The following is a 25,625-nucleotide window of genomic DNA, read 5'->3' as shown; positions in this document are numbered from 1 at the left end:
GGAGTCTAGTTAAGCATATGTACCACAAAACACCATGTCATATTGCCAGGGTACATACACACAAGAAGTATGTGCAGAAATAAAAGTCCAAATCAAATATGCCTACTTTAAAACTCTCATTTTCTGGATACTTTATGATTTTTCCATTTGATACATATTTTGTCTCTAAAACAACATGGCTGTCATATGTGTGTTCATTGAAAACAAAATTCCTATGAATTTTATAAAAAGGAAAATATATGACACTTTATGTGAAGTATTTTGAGACCACAAAATAGTAGTGGTGCTTAAGATCAATTGATCTGATTCACACTAAAGGCCTTACACTCAGCACTCACCCTTTATAGCACTATAGGAAACCATCAAGTCCTGGGACTCCATCATGATAGGGGCTGCTAATTCACATACATAAAATGTCTAATCAAGTGTGGTTCACATATAAACATACAGAATACAATATAATCAAGAGCCAAGGAATGTGGAATTAACTGAACAAGGTACACTCCACCTATGAACATATAAGTTCAATTTTTTAAATCACTCTGCTACTCCCATTAAATATGGCAGAGAATATACTCTTTCCCAACAGGACAGCATAGCTACACTCATCAGGAAGTTCAGTTGACCTAGTTTATTCCATTTCTTGAGCTACTCTTTCCTGTGACAACTTTCTCCATAACTTCAACTAAATTCCAGCTTCCCACCCAATCTTCATCCCAGCAGATTGCATTAGGTGACTATGCTGCAATGTACTACCTATTATGATTTAATTATTACAAATTTCACATAACATAGTTTTCCATTAAAAACATGCTTATAAATATCTTTTAAATATTTTATTATTTTTATTGCATGTGTATTAGTGTATTGACTGCATGTAGGTAAGTACACCCATGCCATGCAATGACCATGGAGGTCAGATTCCTTGCAACTGGAGTTACAGATGGTTGTTAGCTGCCATGTGAGTGCTGAGAATTGAACCCAGGTCCTCTTCAAGAGCAGCCAGTGCTCTTAACCACTAAACCATCTCTCCAGCCACAAAAATATGTTTTTAAAAATATTTTATTATTTTTATGTGTGTGTTTTGCCTGCTTGTATGTATGTGCACCATGTGAATGCAATGCCCACATAGGCCAGAAGAGGGTGTTGGATCCCTAGAACTGGAGTTACAGACAGTTGTCACCCATATGTGGGTGCTGGAAATTGAATCCAGTACCTCAGGAAGAATAGCCAGGGTTCTTAACCACTGAGCCATCTCTCTAGCCCCATAAATATCTTTATTAAGTGCCAAGTGCCTGAGAATAAGTTCTCCAAAGTAAGAAGAGAGTCTACCTCTTTTGCCAATATATTTGTGAAGTCACTCAAAAAAAGTGATTATTCTCTTACTGAATGTTATTTACTACTGTTCAATAAACTGGGAACACAGTAATAAGAGGAAAACAACAGAGAAATTCTCTTTATTAAGCCCCATTAACCTTACTTTACTGAGGAGATACACTTTGAATGAATGAATGAATGAATGAAATGAATGACTTTTAGATGGTATAAGAACTATGGACTATAAAGTAGCTAAGACAGAGGGTTATAGGATTTGAGAGGGGGGGTGAAAGTTGCTGTTTTATAAAGGATAGTAGTAAAGGCTGTCCTTTGGAAAGCGACAGTAGAGCAAAAACATAAAAGAAATGGGGAGCGATCCATGTGGATATCAGGCAAGGGTTTTAGCAATACTGAATACATCTTAGCAGGAAAGTGCTCTGCCTAATTGAGGAACAGCAAAAAGCATTAGTTTTTGGAATGTGCTTAACACACTCTTGATAAATGAAGTAATTAATGTGTTCTCACAGGCAGAGCTCTTGAGAAGCAAAATCAAATCATTTTAATTTTACCTCCTCTTCTTTATGATATAAATGCCAATAAAGAATGAAAGGATAGAAAATAAGAGGAGGAGGCAGGCAAGACCTAGACAATAGATAATTAAGTAAGGACTGATTGCATGATTAGCTCTTGTGCATTTTCATATTTACATAAAAGCCTAAAGTTTGATGTAGTCAGTTGTTCTGCACAACAGCATGAAGATTTATTTAAAATTAGTGTATACACCATTTGCCAAAGTCCAACAATAATTGTTGGGCTCTTGTGTTTACTTTTGAAATATCTTGCTTCAGTATATAACCTCAAACAGTTATGTATTAATTGGGGTTATATATTACTAATTGATCTCTGCTTCAAGTTTCTTATTTAAAAAGCGTTAATTACCATGAAAACAATGTCCTTGAGTAAGGGTAAATCTTGGTGACATCTGCAAGTGAAATATGAAATCAATTACTATAATGGCTGTGCAATTTATAGTTGCTTAGAAAAGATTTCTCTGATACTATGTGAAACATGTATCATACAATAAGCAGGAAGGTATGGTCAGCCATTAGTTTCTTCACCCACCATCTCAAATGAGTTCTACCATCAGTTACCCTCATAAAATGTGTTTAATTTTAGACACATTTTGCTACAAAAATTATATTATGAATTATCCAGAGTTTCAGTCTCCTAAGAGAGGAAATAGTGGATGTTGACCAATAGCCTATGCATGGCTCTCTACTCACTTTGTCTCAGATAAGTCTGTCTCACCTAAAGAGAAGCCACCAGGTAGTGAGATTTCAGGACACAAATTAAGTCTCCAAATAAAAACATGACTTGTCAGTTACAGTGTCTCCTGCACAAAATTTGACTACTTATTTCTCTTTATTGAGCATCCACTTCCCTGAACAACTTCTTTTAAATTGAACATATAACTTGCAGAATTTAAGATCAGAACACAATTTAGAATATCCCATGTTTAATTGGTGTATTAGTCACTTTTCTGTTGCTGTGATAGAAACACTGACCCGAGCAACTTATAGAAAGAAGAGTTTATTTGAGCTTATGGTTCTAGGGGAATTACAGTCCATCATGGCAGGGAGGCATGGTGGCTGGAGGTAGCTGGACCAGGAGCAGCAGAAACTAAGCTCTCACATCATCACGCAGGCACAGGAAGCAAGAGGGCGACAGGAGATCTGGCAAGGCTTAAGAACTCTCTAAGCCCACCCCCAGTGACTTGCTTCCTCCAGGATAGCCACACCTTCTAAAACCTCCCAAAAAGCTCCATCATCTGGGGACAAAATGTCCAAACACTTGGAGCCTATGGGGAACATTTTCATTCAAACCACCACATTCCACCCCCTGGTTCCCATAGGCTCTTGATCATATAAAATGAAAAATGCATTTAGTCCAACTTTAAAAGTCCCCATAGTCATTATCAGCCTCAATACAATTCAAAAGTCCACAGTCCAAAGTCTATTCTGAGACTCAGGTAAATATCTCAACTGTAAGCCTCTATAAAATCAAAAGACAAATTACATACTCCCAACATACAGTGGAACTGAATACACGTTACCATTCCAAAAGGGAAAAATGGAGGTATAGTAAGGAAATACCGGACCAAGACAAGACCAAAAACCAGCAGGGCAAACACCAAATCCAGTAGCTCCACATTCAACTTCTGGGCCTTTACTTCCAAAGGGCTTCGATGGCTCAGCCGCTCTAGCTTTGCTGCATGCAACACACATCTCTCTCCTGCGCTAGTACCACTCCCTGTATGTAGCTTTTCTTGGCAGATGCCTCACAACTCTGGCATCACGAACTTCTTGGGGTCTCCACTGCCAACCAGGCTTCACCTTCACAGCTTCACGCTGCCTGGCCTCTGAGGCTCTATGAAACCTTGGAGGAAGAAATGATGACCCCTTTGCTCTTCCATCTTTTGTGCCTCTAAAGCCAGTGCCAGGTAAACGACACTGCCAAGTTTGACTGCAAGTTTGAAGTGGACTGCAGCCTGCTTTATCCATTTTAGAAGCTTTTCTCTTCCATGGCCCCTGAAGCATTTTCCTTTCACAAGTTGGAGGCTTAATTGGGTGTGGTCTTTCCCTGGAGGCACTCTCTTCACTGCTTAAGTCTGAATCTCTAGGCCCCTCCTTAATCACTTTAATCTCCTTATCAAAAGAATCTTCTCCAGCACATGCCAAAGCTCCAACATTTATCTTCCTAGTGCTCTTTTTCAATCCAAACTGTATTTCTTTCTACCCCATTTGTTCTCTTTCACTGTAGAACGGCATAATATTCACCATTAATATCCACACCACCATTTCAACATTATGCTGTTTTGAAATTTCTTCCACCAGAGAAATTAGTCCATTGCTTTTCAACTTAGCCTCAGGCAAGCTTTTAGGTCAAGGGCAGACTCCAGCCAGACTCTTTGCCAAAATATCCCAAATGCTGCTTAAATCCTTATTTCCCTCTGGAACTACATTGTTCTCAGCACTCCTTTCTTCCAGCTGTTTACTAGAATTGCCTGTTAAGCTCTGCTTACAGCAATCAAACACTTTTCTAGCCCAAACTTCCAAAGTCTTCCACATTTTTCCAAAACCCCACATGGTCAGGTTCTTCACAGTCAACAGCCCATGCTCTGGTACCAATTTCTGTATTAGTCAGCTTTCTGTTGCTGTGATAGAAACACTGACCCAAGCAATTTATAGAAGGAAGAGTTTATTTGAGCTTACGGTTCCAGGGGAATTACAGTCTGTCATGGTAGGGAGGCATGGTGGCTGGAGGAGGCTGGAGCAGGAGCAGCAAAAGTGAAGCTCTCACATCATCACCCAGGCACAGGAAACAAGAGACCAAGTGGAGATATGGGAAGGCTTGAGAACTCTCTAAGCCCACCCCCAGTGACGTGCTTTCTCCAGGATAGCCACACCTTCTAAATCCTCGCCAAACAATGCCATCATCTGGGGACAAAGTGCTCAACTACTTAGAGCCTATGGGGGACATTTTCATTCAAACCATCACAATTGGGGAGGAAATTTGAACCCTGCAGTAAGGAATAAGCTTTCTAGGGTCAAGTGTCAAGACAAGAGCAGAGATAAGAAGAAATCTTTTGCCTCTTAACTCACAACAATAATGCTAGGACTTTGAAATCCTGGAAGAGAGAGGTAGAAAGGAAAAGAAGAAATAGGCTCAGGTAATTAATTTTGGATGTCCATAAAGGATAAAGAAACCAGGACAGCAAAAAAGGAAAACAGAGAAGCCCAATATGTGAATACTTTATGAATGGTTAAATTCAGAATACTAAACACAGTAAAAGAAAGAACCCACCACTAACACCTATCACAGACATTTGCAACAACCTGGGTAAGCTCACCATTATAAGAGTACATCAAGAAATCAAGCCCTAAATGGCATGTATAATAGGAATCTATTTACATTAAATTAAAGAACAGAGAAGATACAAAGTAGCCTTCTGAGGTGCTTACAATATCCCATATTTTAATCTTAATGGAGAATACATGGATTTGTTCATACATAAAATTTCACAGAGATCTACATTTAAAATTGATAAGTTCTTATGTAGGCTATAGCTCAATTTGGGGAAATATCTTTTTAAAGATTGCTTTATTGAGATGACTAACTATGGGCAACAAATGTTCAATTCTGTTGGGCCTTTCAAGGAGTCATTTGGAAAGAGTCTCGATACTGCTTACTTGGGACATTAGTTCTTTTCATGAAATGGAAAGGCCAAGTGGCTCCTCCAGGTATTCACATCATGAATCCAGAGAATTTCTGAATCAGAAATCAAATGATGTCCAGTTCATACTCAAGACAAGGTTGTGGTAGTCCCTGATCACAGTCACTGATCAGATGTCAGTCACTGACCTCCATGACTGAGGCCAGAATCAGAGGTAAGGTAGGAAGACAATGCAAAGATCAAGACACGTCTGATCCACATGGACTTCCTACCCAGCAGAATATGACATGGCGTGTTCTGTACATGACTACGTGACATGGCATCTGTCTCAAATATAACATGTGAAAATAGTAATCTTAGTGAACAATGAATAAACAAATGAAGACTAGGTAGTTGTGCCTCAGATAAAATATATCCCAATTTTTTTGTGATATTTTAAATTCACTGACCTCATAAGAAGAAAGCTATGAGTTTATAGAAATGGCTATGGAGGTATGTTGGTGAATAATCTCACTGCCAATTTGACTGCATTTGGAATCACCTAAGAGACATACCTCTGAGCATATCTGTAAAGTTACTCTCATAAATTTTTTCCCATTTTAGACATATTTTGCCACAGATGTTATATCATAAATTGTCCAGAATTTCAGTTGTCCTAAGACAGACAATAACATAGAGGTTTCCAGAGCACTTTAATTGAGAAGGGGAGATCTGCAGGTAGGTAGCACTATCCCATAGTCCCAGACTGAATGAAAAAGAAAAGGCAAGTGGATCACAGCATTCATCTCCCTCCTTCCTGACTGTGGATACAAGGTGACCAGCTGCCTCCACCCTAGCCCTTTGATGGACTGTGACACAAAATAAAGCCATTCCTTCAAGCTGCTTTTCTTGTGTATTTTGTGACTGCAAAATGAAAAGCAACTAGTATGGGGAGTGTAGGGGTTGCAACACATTCTCTAATGTTTTCTTGCTTATAGTGAGAAACTGGTTGTTTTATGAGTAGATGGATCAAGATTATTTTCAGTGGAGATAAACTGACCAGTAAGGAGATGCCTTCTGTGGTAGAGCTGAGAGTTTGGGATTAGTGTAAAGATCTTCCAATAATCAAATGCCCAACAGTGTAGGCTGCGAAGTTTCATTGACTACTTAGGAAATTTCTCTGTAGCAAATAACTTTGAGTACTTTCTTACCTTTTCTAAAGAAAGGGTAAGGACTGAGAAATGTGTTCCTTAGGAATAAAATTAAGTACATTTACACATATTAGTACCTCTAAGCAACCCCAATTATATCACTGACTTGACTCTGTCGGGTTACAGCTGCTGGAATAACACCTTGAATTCTTTATAAAGAACATTCAATGGGCAGAGAAAGTTAATAAAAGTTATTAATCATGCAGAGCCATGCTATCGTTATTATAGTTACCTGGATACACTCTACCCACTTTCACTCCCTCTTTTCTTTAAGGTAACCCTTTCAGAAAATAGTATTCAGGCCTAAGGTAGACAGAACCTTCTGTTGTGCTAGCTTCTATATGTCCTGTGACCAAGGTACACACACATACTCTCTCCTTCGCTGGGGATTGTAACTGTAGGAATTGTGGTTGCCCTCTTGCTCATGGTTTGAGGATGAATAAAACTCATGGAAAAAGTCAGATGAGGATGAGAAGAGTACAGGTTAAAGTAACTCTGAAGTCCATGGTAGCTCAGGACTTACAAATAAAGAAGCCGCAAATTTCAGTATTTTAAGATAGTGAGTAGGCTTTTCTGTCAACTGATAATTGATTTATTGTGCTATATTTTGCTGTCTACTTTTAATAACTTTAAACCTTCATCAAATAAAACTTAATTGAGTTGAATACCCAAATAGTCATTGAAATCTATACATTTGCTCTTTCTACCAAGTACCTTGTCATTTTTCACAACTTTAGATATACACTTTATTTCTATACAATTAGAAGAAAACATATGTCTTCATCTGATCATAGCCTAAAGGTAAGTACCGATTAAAACATATTTGCTTATCTACTCTTATTTTTAAAAATCTATGTGTCAATCGTGTTGCGTGAAGCTGGCCAAATTAATAACAAAACAGCTGTGCGGTCCTAGACTACAGAAATATCTTTTTCTAGATATTAATAATGTTGCATTAATAAGTAATGCTAAATAGTTCAGTGGGTCAGAAAAATTTCAAGACTGAAAATTTTTCCTTTCTGCTATATTTCCACAGTGGGTCTGATCTGTGCTATCCTCATGAACATACTGGTTACTAGAAACTGTTTAGACTGTTGCTAATCACTCTGGGAAAGGAAAAGAGAATGTGAGTGTCAAATCATCATTGGCTCTGTAAGTTTCAATTTTGCTCACCCTTAAATGACTGAAGCAAATCTAATGGTCACTCCACGAAAGCAAGGAAGTATAATTATTTTAATATAACATCAAAGAAAAATTAGATCTAAATAATAAACAGAGCTCATGAGTACTAAGTCTCTAACTATAATATTCTATATTGTCCTACTGCAAATCATTAACCGCCCTCCCCCTCCACCTTTTTATCCTTCCCTGTGGCAGCAGGTGGAGAGAAGTCTTTCCTCCTGCTGCAGACTGATCCCTTCCTCTGCTCCAGTCCTCTCAGAACCCAGCTCTTTGGAGTTACTCACCTCTCCTTTTCTTCTGCTCCTAGTGCCCTCCTACCCTTGCTCATCACAACTATCCTGTTCGAAAACAAAATCCCAATGCATCCTTAGATTCCTAAATGACCCTTTTCTTGCTGCTCGTCCACGCAGTCACATTTTTTTGAGAATAGATGTAGACAACCCTGGAACCACCTCCTCCACTCCCACCCACTCTTCGATTCAATGATCTGGTTATGTCTTGAACACTTTCATTAAAGTTACTTAATGACCTCCTTGTTGCTAAATTCTATGTGCTCATTTTTAAACTCATGGAGAGGCTGTCCACTCCTTCCTACTCTTTAAAAACACTCGCTCTGCTGAAGCAATACTTTCTAGACTCTTTTTCTAACTCTCTAAGAGGTAATTTCTCCACTGTTTCAAATGAACTAATTCCTCTAACGTGGTGGTGCATGCTTTTAATTCCAGTACTAGGAAGGCAAAGACAGGCAGATCTCTGTGAGCTTGGGGTCAGCCTGGTCTACATAGCAAGTTTCAGGCCAGCCAAGGTAACATAGTGATACCCTATCTCAAAAAAAAAAAAATTTATCAGATGAATTAAATCACTATCTATTCTTTAAGTATTATTCTCAGGCTTCTACTAAAGTGGTCTTGTCTCTTTCCCAACATTTTTCTCATACAATAGGGACAATCTCATCCATACCTGACACTTCAGTTGCTACCTCTATGCTGATGACACTCAAATCCATTTGCAAAGAGCGGGAACAACTTCAGGCACACCACCTAGGGCACTGTCCTTCTGCCTGGGTCTCCATCTATGTCGTTACTATTACTTAATTCCCAGATACACTTGACTTCATAGGAAAAGAAAATGGTTTCTATTGAAACTAAAACTGAAAAGAAAAAAAATAAAACATAATATTTTGATAGCACTTACCTAAACTACAATGAAACAAACACTAATCTATATGTTAATTTGTTTAATATCTCTTTTTTCTTAGGATTAGCATAGTGGATTCTTAATGAATAATTGTCAAGAACTGCAATTGCACATGGGAACTTTGACCTAAGTATCCTCATTCTCAAACATTCTTTCTAGGAGAGCGGGCAGATCTGATTAACATGCAGGTGTATGAGCTCTACTGATGGTATCCTATCTCATTAAGTAGGAAAGCAGATTGCTGCTTAATTCAGAAAAACTACAAGCCACTGCTACTAATATATAAGACTGGATTGTGTTGCATTCACAAGGAATCCTAAAATGTCAGAACCCTATTTTGAAAAAACGGGATTATTTTTCACTCATGCTATATTTCTACTGGTGACCTCCATGAACGGAAGTTTCATGCAAAGTGTTATAAGTTGAATTGTGCCCTCAAAATTTCACCTGTTGAAGGCAAATCTTTTACTGTGACTGTATTTAGAGACAGAGCTTTTAACAAGGTGATTAAGGTTAAATGAGATCATAAGTGTAGTTCCTTAGATCCAACAGAACCACCATCCTTATCAAACGAGGTAAAGTCACAAGGGGTCCATGTACATAGAGAAAATGATATATAAAGACAAAACCAGAAGACTGCCATCAGCAAATCAAGGATTAGGGCCACAGAAAAAGGAGATATTGGCAGTAGATAGCTGCTAGGGGAGGGAAAAATCATTCTTTTTTTGAGGATGTGGCTTACTAGCAGGTTTCCCATGCTCCAGTAGATGGCTTCACACCCATGCACATATGGGCAGCACTAACAAAACTCAGTGTGGTGAGTTGAAGGCGAAGTGTCTCCCACAGGCTCAAGTATTTGAACTTTTGGTCAGTTGGTGGTGCTGTTTGGGAAGGGTCCTAGAACCTCTAGGAGTGGCCTAGCTGAAAAAGTACTGTCTTGGGGGCCAGCTTGGAGAGCTCAAAGCCCATCCCACTTCCAGTTTCATTTCTCTCTGATTCTTGTGTAAGACTGAACACGTGAGCTCTCAGCTTTCGGCTCCTGCTAGCATGCCTCCCCACCATCATGAACTCTTAAGTCTCTGGAACCATAAATCCAAGTAAACTATTCCTTCTATAAGTTGCCTTGGTCATGGTGTTTTATCACAACAATAGAAAAATAACTAATACAGTGGGTTGTCAAAAAAAAAAGAAAAGAAAAAGAAAACCAGACATGATGTTGAGATGGGATGTGTTGAGAGAGATAGGGAAGGTGTTAGAGGGGATAACAGGGGTATATGTGATCATATTTTATTGTATTCATGTATGAAATTCTCAAAATGTTGATTTGGGACTTCCAAGTTTCTAGGATCATGAGAAAATAAATTTCCACTGTGTCAATCACTTAGTCATGGTGTAAGACATAAAAACCAGGAACTCACTGGGGCCAATAATTCTATCCACTTAGATGCCGTCTCCTGGATCCAGAAGGGACTCAGGTCCCTCCAAACAGTCATCCCATTTAAAACCATTATTTTCTTAGGTAGAGTCCTTCACATTCCCAAGTGAGCAACTGAATAGAAGATGAATGGGACCCAGAGGCAGGACATGAGCAGAGTTTAAGGCAAATGCTCAATGTTCCTCTTGGGATGAGTTTTGATACTGTATTTTCCTCAATAATAACAGAAGGAATGGTCTTTGCAGCATCCCACCACACATCCCTCCTGGTCATCTCCATGCTTTCCCTATCTACTCAAGAAGGAAAATGTCCTCAGGTACCTCACTGATCTTTTCCAGCTCTGGCTTAATGAGGTTTGTTTTCTATGCTAGATTTAGCAAATCACAACTCCAATTCAGGACCCAAATTTTAGTTTGGTCATTTAAAAGACTATAAGTTATTGCAAGGTCCTATATTTTTTGTCACCATCTTGATGCCCAAAACATTTGACAACTTTTGATTGATCTTAATTATGCTATAAAACAGGGGAAAAAAAAAACTATAGATACACTATCCATAGTATGGGTGACTGCAGGAAACATGGGAAACAAATGCACTAGACAATCACTTTTTAAACCCTACCAGAGATGTTGGTGACTTTATTATCATTTATGGTAAGAAAAAATAAAACAAACAGTCATGAATCTTTTTGCTCAGTAGAAAGACATCCAACCTAAAGTCTGTCTGCATGGAGCTAAAACAAAAGAAATGTAGCCTACTACAGTTATTTGGAAATTTTTGAACCAGCTCCCATCCCATCCTGGCCAAGTCTCCAGTTACCCATAAGGGACTGTTGCCTCCCAAGCCAGGCTCAGGAAACTCCAAAACCAAAGGAGTCACAGTTCTTGCTGGAACAGCAGCTCTGGGGGTGGGTTACCAGGGAAGCACCAAGCTGCCCTGGTAAAATATGAAATGTATCATTGAAGTATTGTTGGCACATGTCTGCCCTTTGGGAAACCATCCTAGAACTACCTCCAATTCCAGCAACTGCTACCTCTCTCATTTCTTCTGCCTTCTATTCACATTCCTATTTTGATCTCATGATTCCATCACTGGGTGTTCCATGCTCAAGCCCATTTCCTAACCTTTTAATGACTTTCTTTTCCACAGTTTGTATCTTTTTCATCTCATAGGCTACTTAGGTAGCACCAACTACTCACAGTTGAGTCTAGCTGCCTAAATGGCAGTCCATTTTAGTACAGTCTTTTCACCACAATGTCTCTGGCAGCAGGTGTTCATCCCATGACTTGTCCCAACCCCAGCTCTTCTCCTGGGTGACAAGGAGAAAGAGAATGATTTTTATCTGAGTTTTGTGTTTTGAGTGTATCTTAAAGGCACCCCAAAAGCTCATCTGCTAAAGTCTTGCTACTTAGCTGATGGCACTATTGGGTGGTAGTAGAACATCAGGATTTGAAGTCTGTTTGCATGAAGTAGCTTGTTGGTGGCATTCTTTGAAGGTATATAGGTATATTGACTCTTCCCTCCTCTGTGTATCCTGACCACCATGAAGTAAGCATGATGAACTGCCTCAAACGACCTTAAGAATAAAAATAAATTGGTTTATTTGGGCTAACTCTATGGTCTTAGACACCAAAAAAAAAGTATAACCAAAGATTAAAGTGATCAGTATATTTCTTTAAGAGTTCAAGGGGTTGGACGTGGTGGCTCAAGCCTTTAATCCCAGCACTGGGGAAGCAGAGGCAGGCAAAGCTATGTGACTTCAAGGCCAGCCTGGTCTACATAGTGAATTCCAGGTCAGATGGAGCTACAAGGAGATCCTGCCTCAAAAAGACCAAAAAAAAAAAAGAAAAAAAAAAGAGTTCAAAGGGATCATACTTCCCAGACATTAGGCTTAAGTCTATATAAAGTGTTATTAGACAATTATTTCTCATTGATGATTTTGTTTCTAATCAGAAAGTACTGCTCAGATATAAGACTTCAAATCTCAGTCTGCAATACTGCAGTGCCCACCTGAAGCTAAGGGAGACACCCACTAGTGTTCTAAAATGATGACTACATTTGTTTTTTTCCCCTATCTAGAAGCCTTTGAGAGGGAACTGACACTGATTCTAGCCACTCCCACAGCTATCAAAGTGCCTGAAAAACAAATTCTGAGTCCATCACTCCCAAGTCCAGCCTTGGAAGACAAAAGAAAAATGAGAAGGAACCCAATAGAGAGATGCTTTTGGAAAGTCTCGTCAACAAATTCCAATGGACTCTGATATGAACATTTGAAAACTGCCATGTTCTGACGTTTTTCTAGTTCCCTGTCTAGAACTTGTAATGCTAATTACTCTTGCTTTTACTTCTCCTTCACATCTATTGATGATTCAAGGACTTTCTTTTCTCCCTACAGTTAAGAGTTATGCAATTTGGGAGTCTTTAAGATAGACCCACTGAAGGGGTACCCCAACTGTCTCACCCTGCATCCCTGTTCAGTATGGAAGAAGCCAGAGCAGTTTGTGTCCTGATTCCCCATCAGCAATTTGGATAACCTCTTCAGAGGACGTTGTGATAAGAATAGGAGGTAGGAATTGGCTAGGCAGTTAGAGTAAAAAGACTCCACAGAAAAATAGCCAGTTTCTTACTAAAAGTCAAAATGACCTTGGGCTTGTTAGCAACATACTCTGTTCCAAAGGTCAAAAATGTCAAAAGTATTTGAAAGCTCTTATCTAATCCCTAAAAGATTTTAGGGTTACCTCTTCAGAGGGGGTAATATTAGAATAGTGAAAAGCCCCATAAAAAGAAAAAGAGTACACAAAGTTGTCAGAAAAAAATGAAAAAAGTTATGAGGAGATATGGGAGGAGATGGAGGAGAGGGAGTGGGCATGAATTTGATCAAAACCCCTTATATGCATGTACAAAATTCTCAATAATTTTTTTAAAGTTAGAAAAAAATCTGAAACCAAGTAGTTTGTTAGGTGTTTACACATGACTTTTAATTTTTGCAAAAAGTAATGAGTACATGATTTGAGCACTGTGATTCCAAAATCCGGATTTTTCCCAAGATATCATGTTGCCATGTACCACCCAGACCTGGTGGAGTTTAAAGGAATAAGGAAGGAAAAAAAATAAGGGTAAATGGCTCTTGTGCTAAAAAGAACTCTTTGCGCTCCTCTATGGATACCCCAATCTGTTTCTGAGTTGCCCTCCCCAAGTCTCCTGTTCACTTGTCTTTTGTTGGTATAGTGTAATCTGGGAGACCAAAAGATCTATTCCACCTCCACTGACAGAAACTTTAAACTTCCCTCTTTTGTTCTATAGGCTGAAAGATTTGTAATCCTCAAAAGCTCTCATTTCAAATAAAAGTGCTACACGAAACCTAGATATCATTGCTGATAGCAACATGAACATCCAACAGATGAATTAAATGAATATTTATTTGGCTTGCTAGTTGACAGAGAAAACCTCAGTAAACTGTGATTGGATTGCTTAGTTTTGATGATGAAAAAGAGAAAGAAAAAGACTTGAAAACTCTAAACCACAATACACTGAAAAAAAAGGATGGCCAACCTAAGATGAGTAATCAAAAGGGCAACCCTACTGGTAAGTCAATGGCTGATACTGACCACAGCAAGGCAAAGACGGAGGTATGAAGTAGAAAGTAGAAGGGTGTCCAATCCACTTTTAGACTAAGGAACAACCTCACCTAAACTGCTGAGGAAAAACACCAAGAATAGGTGACGAAAAACTGATAAACGGGAAATAAATTTTCACAGCCGCACCCTAAGCTTATTTAACACCTCTCTCTCTCTCTCTCTCTCTCTCTCTCTCTCTTTCTCTCTCTCTCTCTCTCCTGTGTGTGTGTGTGTGTGTGTGTGAGATTATCTTTGCACTTGTTTGGGCCTTCATTTAGATGATGAGTTTCAGAAGATAAAGGACTCTGTGTCTATTTTATTCATGTAGAAGCAGAGCCTAATGCATATTCTGGCATACAGAACTTGTTCATGTTTTGTTGTTGTTTCACAGTGCTGAGGATTAAACCCAAGGCTTCACACATGCTAGGCAAGAGCTCAATCACTGAGCTATATTCTCAGGTCTCAATTTATGTCTCATGGCTAAATTAATGAAATCCATTTCCTTTCTTTCCTATATCCTCTACTTGTTATGATAAGGGCCTAATTTCATTCTTCTATAGCTAGAGATCCAGTTTTTCCAGCACCACTTGTTGAAGATGCTGTCTTCACTCCAGTGTGTGTTCTTGTTCAAATATCAGGTGGCTAAAAGTGCATGCACTCATGTTTAGGTCTTCAGTCATGTTCCATTGATCTATGTGCCTGTCTTGTGCCAGTACCGTGCTGTTATTATGACTATAGCTCTGTAATATAATTTGAGATCTGGTATGGTAATCCCCTTAGCATTGCTGTTTGTGTTCAAGATTACTTTGGCAATCCAGAGTCTTTTGAGATTCCATACTAATTTTAGGATAGTTCTTTAGGATAGTTTCTTTAGGATAGTTCTTCCCTGTGAAGAATATCATGGGGATTTTTATTAGAATTTCATTGAATCTATAGATTGCTTTTGATAGAATGGTCATTTTCACAATATTAATTCTACAAATCCATGAACACAGGAGGTCTTTCCATCTCTTGGTATCTTCCTCAATCTCTTCAAAGATTTATTTTTTTTCATTGTAGAGATCTTTAATGTTTTTGGTCAGATTATTTCATAGATATCTTATTTCTTTTTATGAGGCTATTGGAAATGGGAGGGTTTCAGTGAACTTTTTCTCTGATTGCTTGTTATTGGTATATAGGAGGCTACTGATTTTTTGTAAATTCATTTTGTAACCTGCCAATTTGCTGAAAGTATTGTTCATTTCTAGTTTTCTGGTGGAAAATTTTGGGGTCTTTTATGTGTAATATCATATAATTTGCAAATAGGGATAATTTGACCTCATTTTCCAATTAGTACTCCTTTAATTTCCTTCTCTTGTTTTATTGCTCTAGCAAGAGTTTCCATCACTATAGTAAAATGTCTCAACTCCAATCAGTGAGCCTTCCTTATGCAACAGAGGATGATGACTACAAAAGGCCACAACTGTCCAAAGTGTAGAGAATAAGAAACTGCAGGGTATGGGCCCTTGGACAGGACTCCTATATTAAACCTCACTCACCCAGGGCTAAGGGACCATTGTGGAATGGGAGCAGAAAGATTGCAAGAGCCCAGGGAGCAGGTGCATGACCATAAGGAAGCAGAGTCTTACAGACTCCTGGGATCTTGCTTATATGAACTTACAGCAATGGTGTCAACATGTATAAGACCCATGCACACTCAATCCAACAAAAACCAGCATAGAACTGGGGAAATGGGCAGAAGGCCACAACTCTGGTGAGGAATTATTGGCAGCTGATCATTGCTGGGTAAGGGTGAGTTGATCTTCTCTAATGGAATGATACTACACAGCTTGAACAGGCTCCAGTAGATGAACTTACACCAAGAAACATCTGAGTACACAAACTTGACTTGATAGGCTTTAATATATATGACAAAATGCACAAAGTCCTGTGGGCAGGTTATGTGGCAATGCAGATAGGAAATCTGGAACTAAATATGATTAATATGTATTGTATGAATCCACAAATGTTGAATAAAATATATTAATAAAATAAAATCTTGCTAAGAAGAGCTGCATATACCATACATGATGGGCATTTATCTGTGGATCTAACATTTCTTAGATGTTCATGGACACTCAAAAAGTTTAAAGTGTGTCATTTACAGAGATGTCAATCTCTTCCTTCACTCAGATATATGATGAATATGTCCAACATCAAAACAATACTTTTATTTGTAGTGGATATTTTATTATCAGGGGTATTTATTCTTCATCATGTGTCTTTACTGTATTTTTATTATACTTATTTATTACATTTTCTGTATGTGTGTATGTGTGTGGGCATACACATGCCATCACATGCATGTGAAGGTCAGAGAACAACCTTCAGGAGTTAATTTTCTCCTTCCACCCTGTGAGTCCTGGGGCTTGAACTCAGGTAGCCATGCTCAGCAGCTAGCACCTTTACAGGCTGAGCCATCTCACTGGCACCTGCATACTGAATTTTTTATACAAATCATTTGAGTCAAGGTTTATTTGGATTTCTGTCATATACTTCAATGTATGCAAGGCAGAGTTAGAAAAAATTCAAACCATTTCATATGTTATATAAGCAGGAAATTAAATTAAGTTTAAACTATATAACACATCTAGAGGAACTATTTTGGAATCATTAGGTACATTTCAAAGTATCTCTCCTTATTATCAAAGTATTCATACTGAATTATTTTTAAAAGACAGTATTTAGTATTCAATCAAATAATAAGGAGAATGTGTTCCTTCCCAGAGGTTTAATAATAATTCTTGCATCACAAACTCTGAATATTCATGTTATGGAAATGTGCCCTACTTCTATAGATTTCTTCACTGACAGAGGGTGCCACAGCAGAACACGGGGACAGTTAGTCAGTTTTAACACATTCAAGATTTCAACAATTACCAAAATGTCTTCCTTGACTTACCATCAATAATTCAACTTTTGAGTAATATAATGCTGAGATGCAGTAGGCTGGCCAGTAAATATTCTGCTTCCTTAAACAGAGAGCTAACTGCATAAAGTTGACTGAAGTCTGGTTTCAGCTCTATCTGCATGACATAAAGACAAGCTATCTATTCAGTAGGAGAAACAAATCAGTCAAGCCAGGTTTTCTTTCTTTGTGTAAAGGAACTCAGGGAATACTTATTTTGCCCACACTTTGCTATCAGAACACACTTGCCAGTGGTCTAACATTCATCATTTTTCTTCCTCAAAGCATAGATTAGTCATGCTGCAGTTAGCCTCATTTCTGTCTGTGGTATGACCTTTATATACTCCTTTAATCTCGCTAGGATTCAATTTCTTCATCTGCAAAATGAAATAGTAGATGAGGTTGGGGCCAACAAACTTTTTCTGTAAAATGATAGGTATGTTAGGTTTTGTGAGACATGTGTTCTTTGTCCTGACTACACTAGTCTCTTATTTTAATGGAAAAGGAGCAATAGATAATGTGTGCATGAATGAGCAGTTCTATTTCAATAAAAGGCTGTTACCAAAATATCCAGATAGCCAAGAGTGATGACACATGCCTTTAATCCCAGCACTTGGTAGGCAGAGGCAGGCACATCTGTCAGATAATGGCCAGTCTGGTTTACATATGAGTTTCAGGCTAGCTGGGGCAACAGGGAGACCCTGTTAAAAAAAAAAAAAAAAAAACACAGCCAGGTAGCAAGACAGATCTGGATGTGTGCAGTAGCTTGCTGACCTTTCTCAAGTCTTTTTTGAACATGATTCTATATTCTGAACATCACAAGGTAAATCAACCCCCTCAGTTATCTATAATCAAAAAACATAGTCCTCATTACAGAGTAATTCCACTCTACTGTAGAACCCTGAGACCCTCTTCATTCACCTGCTACCCCCCAATCCCTCCAGACCCCCACTAATTGCTCTTTTAGCTTCTGTAAAATACTTGGCTGCTGCTTTAGACATGCCTAGACATACCCTGGCATGCCCTGACCCCCGCCTGCTATTCCCCACCCCCCTTCCAGGAAACTATAGATTAAGCAAATCTGAGCATAAACAGCACATTTCACAGCCCTGAGAATAGCACCTACCAATAAGAAACTTCCAGGGCTGCATCTTATACATCCAATCGGTTTAAAATTACGTTGGCGCGCGCAGGCTCCTTGAACCAACCAAGATGTATCTTCGGTATCCCCCCCCCTTTTGTCTAAAACCTATAAAAGTCTCCACTTTCCCTTACTCTGGGCTCTCAGCACGGACCCGTTGAGTTGGTGAGGTCTGAGAGCCCGAGCTTAAGCCCGAATAAACCATAAACCTTTGCTTTTGCATTTTGGTGTGTTGGGTCCTCGGTGGTCTTTTTGGGGTCCAGTGGATGGGGTACAGCACTACAATCTCTGAAGAACCCCTAAGCAACCCAGCTGATGAGAGACTAACAATGGCCACTTCAGTTTGTCAGCTGGCATACAATTTATTGGTTGAATCACCATAACTAGATGACACAAAACCAAGACCAAGTTTCTAAGTTGTTTCTGGATAAGGGAAGAAAGAGTATGTCTGCTTGCAAGGGTGATAGGATTTCATTCTGGGTTTTATGACTTTTGAGAGGCCTGGGAAAAACTAATCTGCATTTTTAAAACCATGTGTTAGGTCTTGTTGCAGCTTCAAACTTAAAGGACAAAGTAGAAGCATTTTGCATCTCTATGAGCAGCATCTCTTTCATGGAGTAGTTCAGGTGGTGAAAGACCCAAAAGGTAATGTGCATTAATCTTTTGTGAAGGTCTGGGAAGTCCTGTGGTTTTTCTTGCTTTACAACTCTGAACTGTATACCCATAGACACACACCTGCAAGAGCCACAGTCCGAGAATGCAAGTCTGGAGACTTCACGGATAGGTGCATTAACAGGTGTATATAACAGGTGATTCTGTTATAGTCAAAGTAAGTGCAAAGCTGGAGAGATGGCTCAGTGTTTAAAAGCACTTGCTGCTCCTTCAGAGGACCCAAGCTTAGTGTCCAGCCTCCATGTAGGGTGACTAACAACCTCCTGTAACTCCAGCTCCAGGGGATTCAATGTCTTCTTCTGGTCTCTGTAGGCCCTCCCACAGATGCAGTATATACACACACAGACACACTGACATGCGCATACATAAAGTTTTAAAGAATAAAATAGAATCTTTATTTAAAAGGGCAAAATGGGGGGCTGGAGAGATGGCTCAGTGGTTAAGAGCAATGGCTTTTCTTACAGAAGACCCAGGTTCAAATCCCAGCACCCACCTGGCAGCTAACAACTGTCTATAACTCCAGTTCCAGGGGATCTGACACCTTCTTCTGTCTCCCCCTGGTATTGCATGACACAGGTGCACTTGCATATATGCATGCCATACATGCTTACACATAAACTAAAAATAAAGCCAAAAAAAAAAAGCAGGGGGAATGTTAAAAGTATTACAACTGCCCAAAAACGTACCAAAGGATCCCAGGAGATTATGAAGAATGAATGTCTACTTAGTTTAAGAGTGGGATTCATTGTCTGTAATACTGATATTTGGGTCAGATATTGTCTGATATGAGAGGTTCCTATGCATTGCAGACTATTTAACAGCATCCCTGGACTCTATCCACTAGGTGGAGGAACCTAGCCATAGCTCTCCACTCCCTATTCAGGACAAACGAATGTCTCTACATAATGTCAGATGTCCTGAGTCAGGAGAGAGGAGAGATATATCACATGTAGCAGACAATCTCTGAATTATAGATACTTAACAATATTTAATTGGTCACAAATCATGATCCATGCCTCAAAAATCAAGTAACATCCCAGACCAAACCCCATATTCACAAGTATTTCCCTACAGTGACTTCCCAGTTCCTTCACAATTAATTCCAATTCATCATCCAAATAATAAGAAGAAAAGAGGAACAACTAGTAACTCTTGTCCAATAGAAATGAAGTTATTTTTAAATTTTACACCCATTACAATCAGACCTAACTTGTTTAGTATTTATCCAACTGAACTCACAAATTATTGTTCATTAATGCCTGTCCCAGCTACTGGTGAAAAGACCTACAGTGTCTTACCCCATAGCTCAACATTCCAGTACTGAATCAGCCTGCATTAGCTTGAACACTCAAGTATTTGACCTCAAATTATTGTTGTACTACCCACATCTCTTTTCATTCCTACCCTTTTCAAAACCTGCTCGGGGCTTCATTAGAGAGTTTTCTTAAAGAATAGTATAATATTGTCCAGATCCCACTACTGGGTCCTACTGAATACTACAAATTCCTGGTGGACCATGTCTATTTGGTGACATTTCATTGGTTTATTTCCTACTACTATCTTTTGTCACCTGTCCTTGTGTGTAGAACATCTTCAAATTCTAATCATTCCTTCTCTTTGAAGTATCATTGTTGAGTTTTTGTCCCAAATCAACCTATTCATTTAATAATAATAGCAAACACAGAAGAGGGGACATGCAGCTGTGCAGTTACTTCAATGGTATCCCACCTGGAAAGCTTCTAGTGTAGACTGACAGAGCTCTAACTATGAAAAGCTATATCACGGGATATGTTATGCTTTATGATATAAAGTTTTCTAGAATTCTGGTCCATAAAAAAAATGACCACTGTTCTCAGATATTTTAGTATGCAGAGCAAGGAGAATGTTGTAGAGATTAACTATTCAGGGGTAATAAAGCTAGTAAATGGTTTATATCTTCATAAACTAAAAAGAAGGGGAAAAGGAAAAGAGAGAAGATTAATATCAAATTTAAACTACACACAGATTTTCATTTTTCATTTTTATTTTTATGTTGTATGTGCATGCAAGTGCACCCGTGTCATGCAAAGCCCTCAGAGGTCAAAAGAAGATGTAGGATCCTCCTGGAACTGGAGTTACAGATGGTTGTTAGCTGCTGTGTGAGTGCTTGGAATCAAACCCAGGTCCTCTGCAAGAACAGTCAGTGTGCTTAACTGCTGAGCCATCTCTCCAGCCCCAGATTATTAATCTTTTACAGTATCATGTTTGACTTCAGTTCGAGAGCATTAAATTAACTCATGTTTAATAACAAATATATGTATACATTAATATTTTCCTCTCAATTGTCATACACTCAAGGAAAGTTTATGTATGAAAGTAACTAGGAATTTTTCATTTAAATGCAATAGTGAGGTGAGGTCAGGAAGAAAGTCTGTTTGCTTGGCTTGTGCTTAATTTAATGAGCACCAATAAAAACATCAGAATTATAAATATCTCAAGTGTTTTTTTGTTCTGGCTATGGGACATGCAGCAACTCCAAATTCTGGCAGAGGGAACAGCGTGATCCAAAATCCTAGATGTGGTCTAGAGAGCTAGGGTTATACGGATAGAGAAATATCACCTAGCTGAAGTGGAGAACATGAAAGGCTGGCTGTCATGTGAATCCCAATGAGGCTGTTTCCATCAGGATACATAGGGTGGAAAAAGCCCAGCATCAGGCAGAGACAGTGACAGTTCCAGGGTTCAGGAGGGTCTAGCCAACAGCTTAAAGATTAACAGAAAAGAGACAAAAAGTGGTAGGTTAACAAATTTTAGGATTATGTTAGGCACCAATAAGACACACTAGATTTTAGATCATCTTTAGTCCTAGCTGGGAAAGGAAGGACAGGTCAAGCATAATGTGAGATCAGAAAGTCAGTTTCCAAAATCTACTGTCAAGAAGTTTGAATATTCTTGTCTTACTTATCCATTCATCCATTTACTCATCCAAGCCTGTTTTCAATAAATGCACACTAGTCACCTTCTTGGCACTATAGATACTGTTTCTGGCCTTTTAGATTCAATAGGGGGAAAGTAACATGGTCCCTGCCCTTATGAAGTGCTTTGCTGGAACTCCTTTGGAACTTGAGTAGTACTGAATATATAGGGCAGACCTTATCCCCACTGTTTGTGCTAGCAAGATTAAGCTGTCTGTTCCTTTTTAAATTCCACTCAAGTCCACAGGCAGCCGGACTGATAGCAAGGAAAGACAATGGATGTGGATTCCACCCACATCCACAATGAGAAATGTGGTTCTACACTTTATACATAAATACTAAATAATAAATGGAGGTCATGATGATAACAATGATGTCTACAAGTAGTAATGATTTATAATTGTCTCTGAATCTAGCCAAGAGACAAAAAACACAGAGACACAGGTTAAATAGAAAGACATCAATGTAAAAATTTTTATTTGGTTAGCCATTAATTAGGCACTGAAAAGTCAAATAGAGACACAGTTAACATGGCTAGGGTTGGATGAACAAAGGGAAGATACTGAAGGTACTCACTAAATCCCAGAGCACAAATCTAACAGAGCTAATGCAGACTTCTGAGGAGGAACTGATATGTAGCTTGTGCTGGGTTCCAGGATTCAGGGGAAGCAGCACAGTGTCTGTGTCTGCAACCTGTTATGACAATGCTTGTCTTGGGCAAAAGACAAACTGGACTCCACAGCATGTATTGGAATAAAGTGTTACATAAGAAAAAGAGAGCAAGTTTTATGTTAATTTGGAATGGAAAAAAAGCCAAAAGAAAGAAAATGGGAAGAAAAGCAGAAACAATGGCCAAAAAACAAAAAAGGAGCCTGTTCTAGTTCCATCACCCTGCTCAATCTCCTCTGGTCCCATGATTGACCAACCAGCTGACTAGAGAGAAGCCTTGTTTGCAGATGCCCAGTGCCAGGATCTAAAAGCAAAGTACAGACATAATGGACTACTGCTGAAAAATGGTAGTTTAATAATTCACACAGCAATCTATGACAAAATCTTCCTTTTTGAGACACAGAAAAATAAAGACAATGCCTACCATAAACAAATGTTTGAGAATTAGAAAAAATATGTAGTACCCTCCTTATTCTTGACAAATAAAATGCATTATTTAACAATAGTCAGTGGTTTCTTCTGATTCATTCTTCTAGGTACACTGCCACATCCAGTGCCTCTGTAAACAACTATATTATAGATTTCCAAGTGTTCTTTCATTTATTGCCAGGCTATATGGCTATATCTTAGAAGGAAAAGGCTATTTATAAGGCTTCAGTCAACAGGAAGCTCTTCCACGTTGGGCATCATATTTGAAATTTATATTTCCATTTGCATATGTCCTTGTCATCCAAAAATATGGGAAAAATTAATCAGATCTCTCTTTTCTCTTGTAACCATCAACTCTATAGGCCAGCAATCCTGGTCCATGTAGTCATTCAAGGGACAGAAAGATTGCTCAGCAAGTAAAAGTGCTTGCTGCTAAGCCTGATGACCTGAGTTTGGCTCCCAGAACCCACATGGAGGAATAAGAGAATTGACCAAGACAAGTTGTCCTCTCACGTCCACATACACACACAAACGCACATGCACAACATATATACACATACCACACAAAATAAATAAATGTAAAAAAAAAGTCTTTAAGATGTGCTGGATAGCTTTAGTGTCAACTTGACACACCTGGGTTGAGGAGCCTCAATTGGGGAATTTCCTTTATTGGACTGGCCTGTGGCTGTATCCATGGTGCATCTTCTTGATTGTTGAGTGATGTGGATGATGCCACCCCTGAGAAGGTAGGCCTGTGTTGCATAAGAAAGCAGGCTGAGCAGGGGCCAGGGGAGCAAGCCAGTAAGCAGCATTCCTCCATGGCCTGTGCTCCAGCTCCTGCCTCCAGGTTCCTTCCCTGAGTTCCTACCTTGGGCTCCCTGATGAACTGTGACCCAGGAGATGCAAGATAAATAAACCTTTTCCTCCCCAAGTTGGTAGTGGTGAGAGTATTTTGTGACAGCAATGAAGAAACAAACTAGGGCAAAAGACATTCAAGTTTCTTCCTTCTTCCTCATGAGCAAGAAAATCTGACAAGATCTCAATCATGACCCATTATCTCTCACCCTAAAGTACAATAGCATATGCTACTTTGTGAACTGGAAGGACATGTCCAAAAAGAAAAAGGGTTTTCATGCTCTCAAACCCATATCTATTTTCCCTCAGCATAATTCCAACATAGGGACCTGACTACTGGGAAGAGTGATTAGGGAATAAAAGTACCAAGTACTGTATGAAGCACTTTAGAGACAGGAGATACCCTGCTCATGAATGGGCCACAAAACCCAATTCATATGAAAAAGTCAAATGTCTTCTACCGTTTACCTGGAATTGTGGTTTCCTATTATTCACTCCCTTCCTGATCTATGTCTCCCTGACTATATATTAATTATAAAATCTTGTGGAACTGGAAAGATGGCTCTGTGGTTAGGGGTGCTTACTTCTCTGGCAGAGGACCCAAGCTCAGTTCTCAGAACCCAGGTCAGGCTGTTCACAACCACCTGTAAGTACAGCTCCAAAGAATCTGATATGATTTTCTGTCCTCTGTGTGAATGTATGTACACACACACACACACACACACACACACACATACACACAAATAAGAATATTTTTAATTAATTTTATTTTTATTTTTATATTTTTGGGTGTTTTGCTTGCATGTATATAAATGTGCTACATGTGTGCAATGCCCACAGATGTCAGAGGAAATAATCAGATCCCCTGGAACTGGAGTTATGGACAGTTGTTAGCTGCTATTTGGGTGCTGGAAACTGAGCCTCATCTTCTCTGGAAGAGCAGCCAATGCTCTTAAATTCTAAGCCATCTCTCCAACCCCTAGAATAAATATTTTTTAAAGCCCTTATGAAATTTTCCTTGTTAAATGATACTTCTATATGTCTTTTAATTCCTTATTAAATGATATTCCTAATACTATCCTTCAGGTTTGTTATAAGGATTAGATAAATGAATACGTTTGCACAGAAAAGACAATGGTGATTTGTTGCTTGATGCGTATTCAGTTTCATAGATGAAAACACACTGGGCCTCTGTTACACAACAATGTGAATGTTGAATAAACTCATGACCACTGAACTGAGTCAATCAAAATGGTAAGGATAACAAGTTTTATGTTCTGTGCTTTATGTTTCAATGAAACCCAATGTTTCTTGTAAGAGTGAGAGTCACCAGCATGGCTACATATGTACAAAGACAGGAGAACTCATTCATGACTTATCACAATGGCTGGCACACCATATCTATGAGAGTCTGTCTTTTTCACATCTGAGTTTCCCAAGAATCTCCTTACTTCGCCTCACCAATGTGAATTTCTAGCTTCTCTTTCCCTGAACATGGTAGGGACTTAATCCCACTCTGTCCAGTTCTGTTTCTTAAGAGTTCTATGTGGGCATCCTTTATCTTGCAAAATACATTGCCAGTTCCTGTTGAGAAAGAACCAAATCTTATATTTCTGTTTTGTTAACATTCCTCCTCAATGTAATTTGTCATTAACTGTTGGCCAGGATTCTACATCCAATGAGATGGATCCCCCAGAACCAAGTCATTCCAGTTGCCTCTGCCTACTCTTGGGTCCCGCCTATCACCATAAACCAGCATTTCTGTACTGATTTGTTACTTCATTCA

Source organism: Nannospalax galili, unplaced genomic scaffold (genome assembly GCF_000622305.1).
Source record: "Nannospalax galili isolate Female #2095 unplaced genomic scaffold, S.galili_v1.0 scaffold794, whole genome shotgun sequence".
Taxonomy (NCBI): Eukaryota; Metazoa; Chordata; class Mammalia; order Rodentia; family Spalacidae; genus Nannospalax; species Nannospalax galili.
This window is presented reverse-complemented; position numbering follows the sequence as displayed.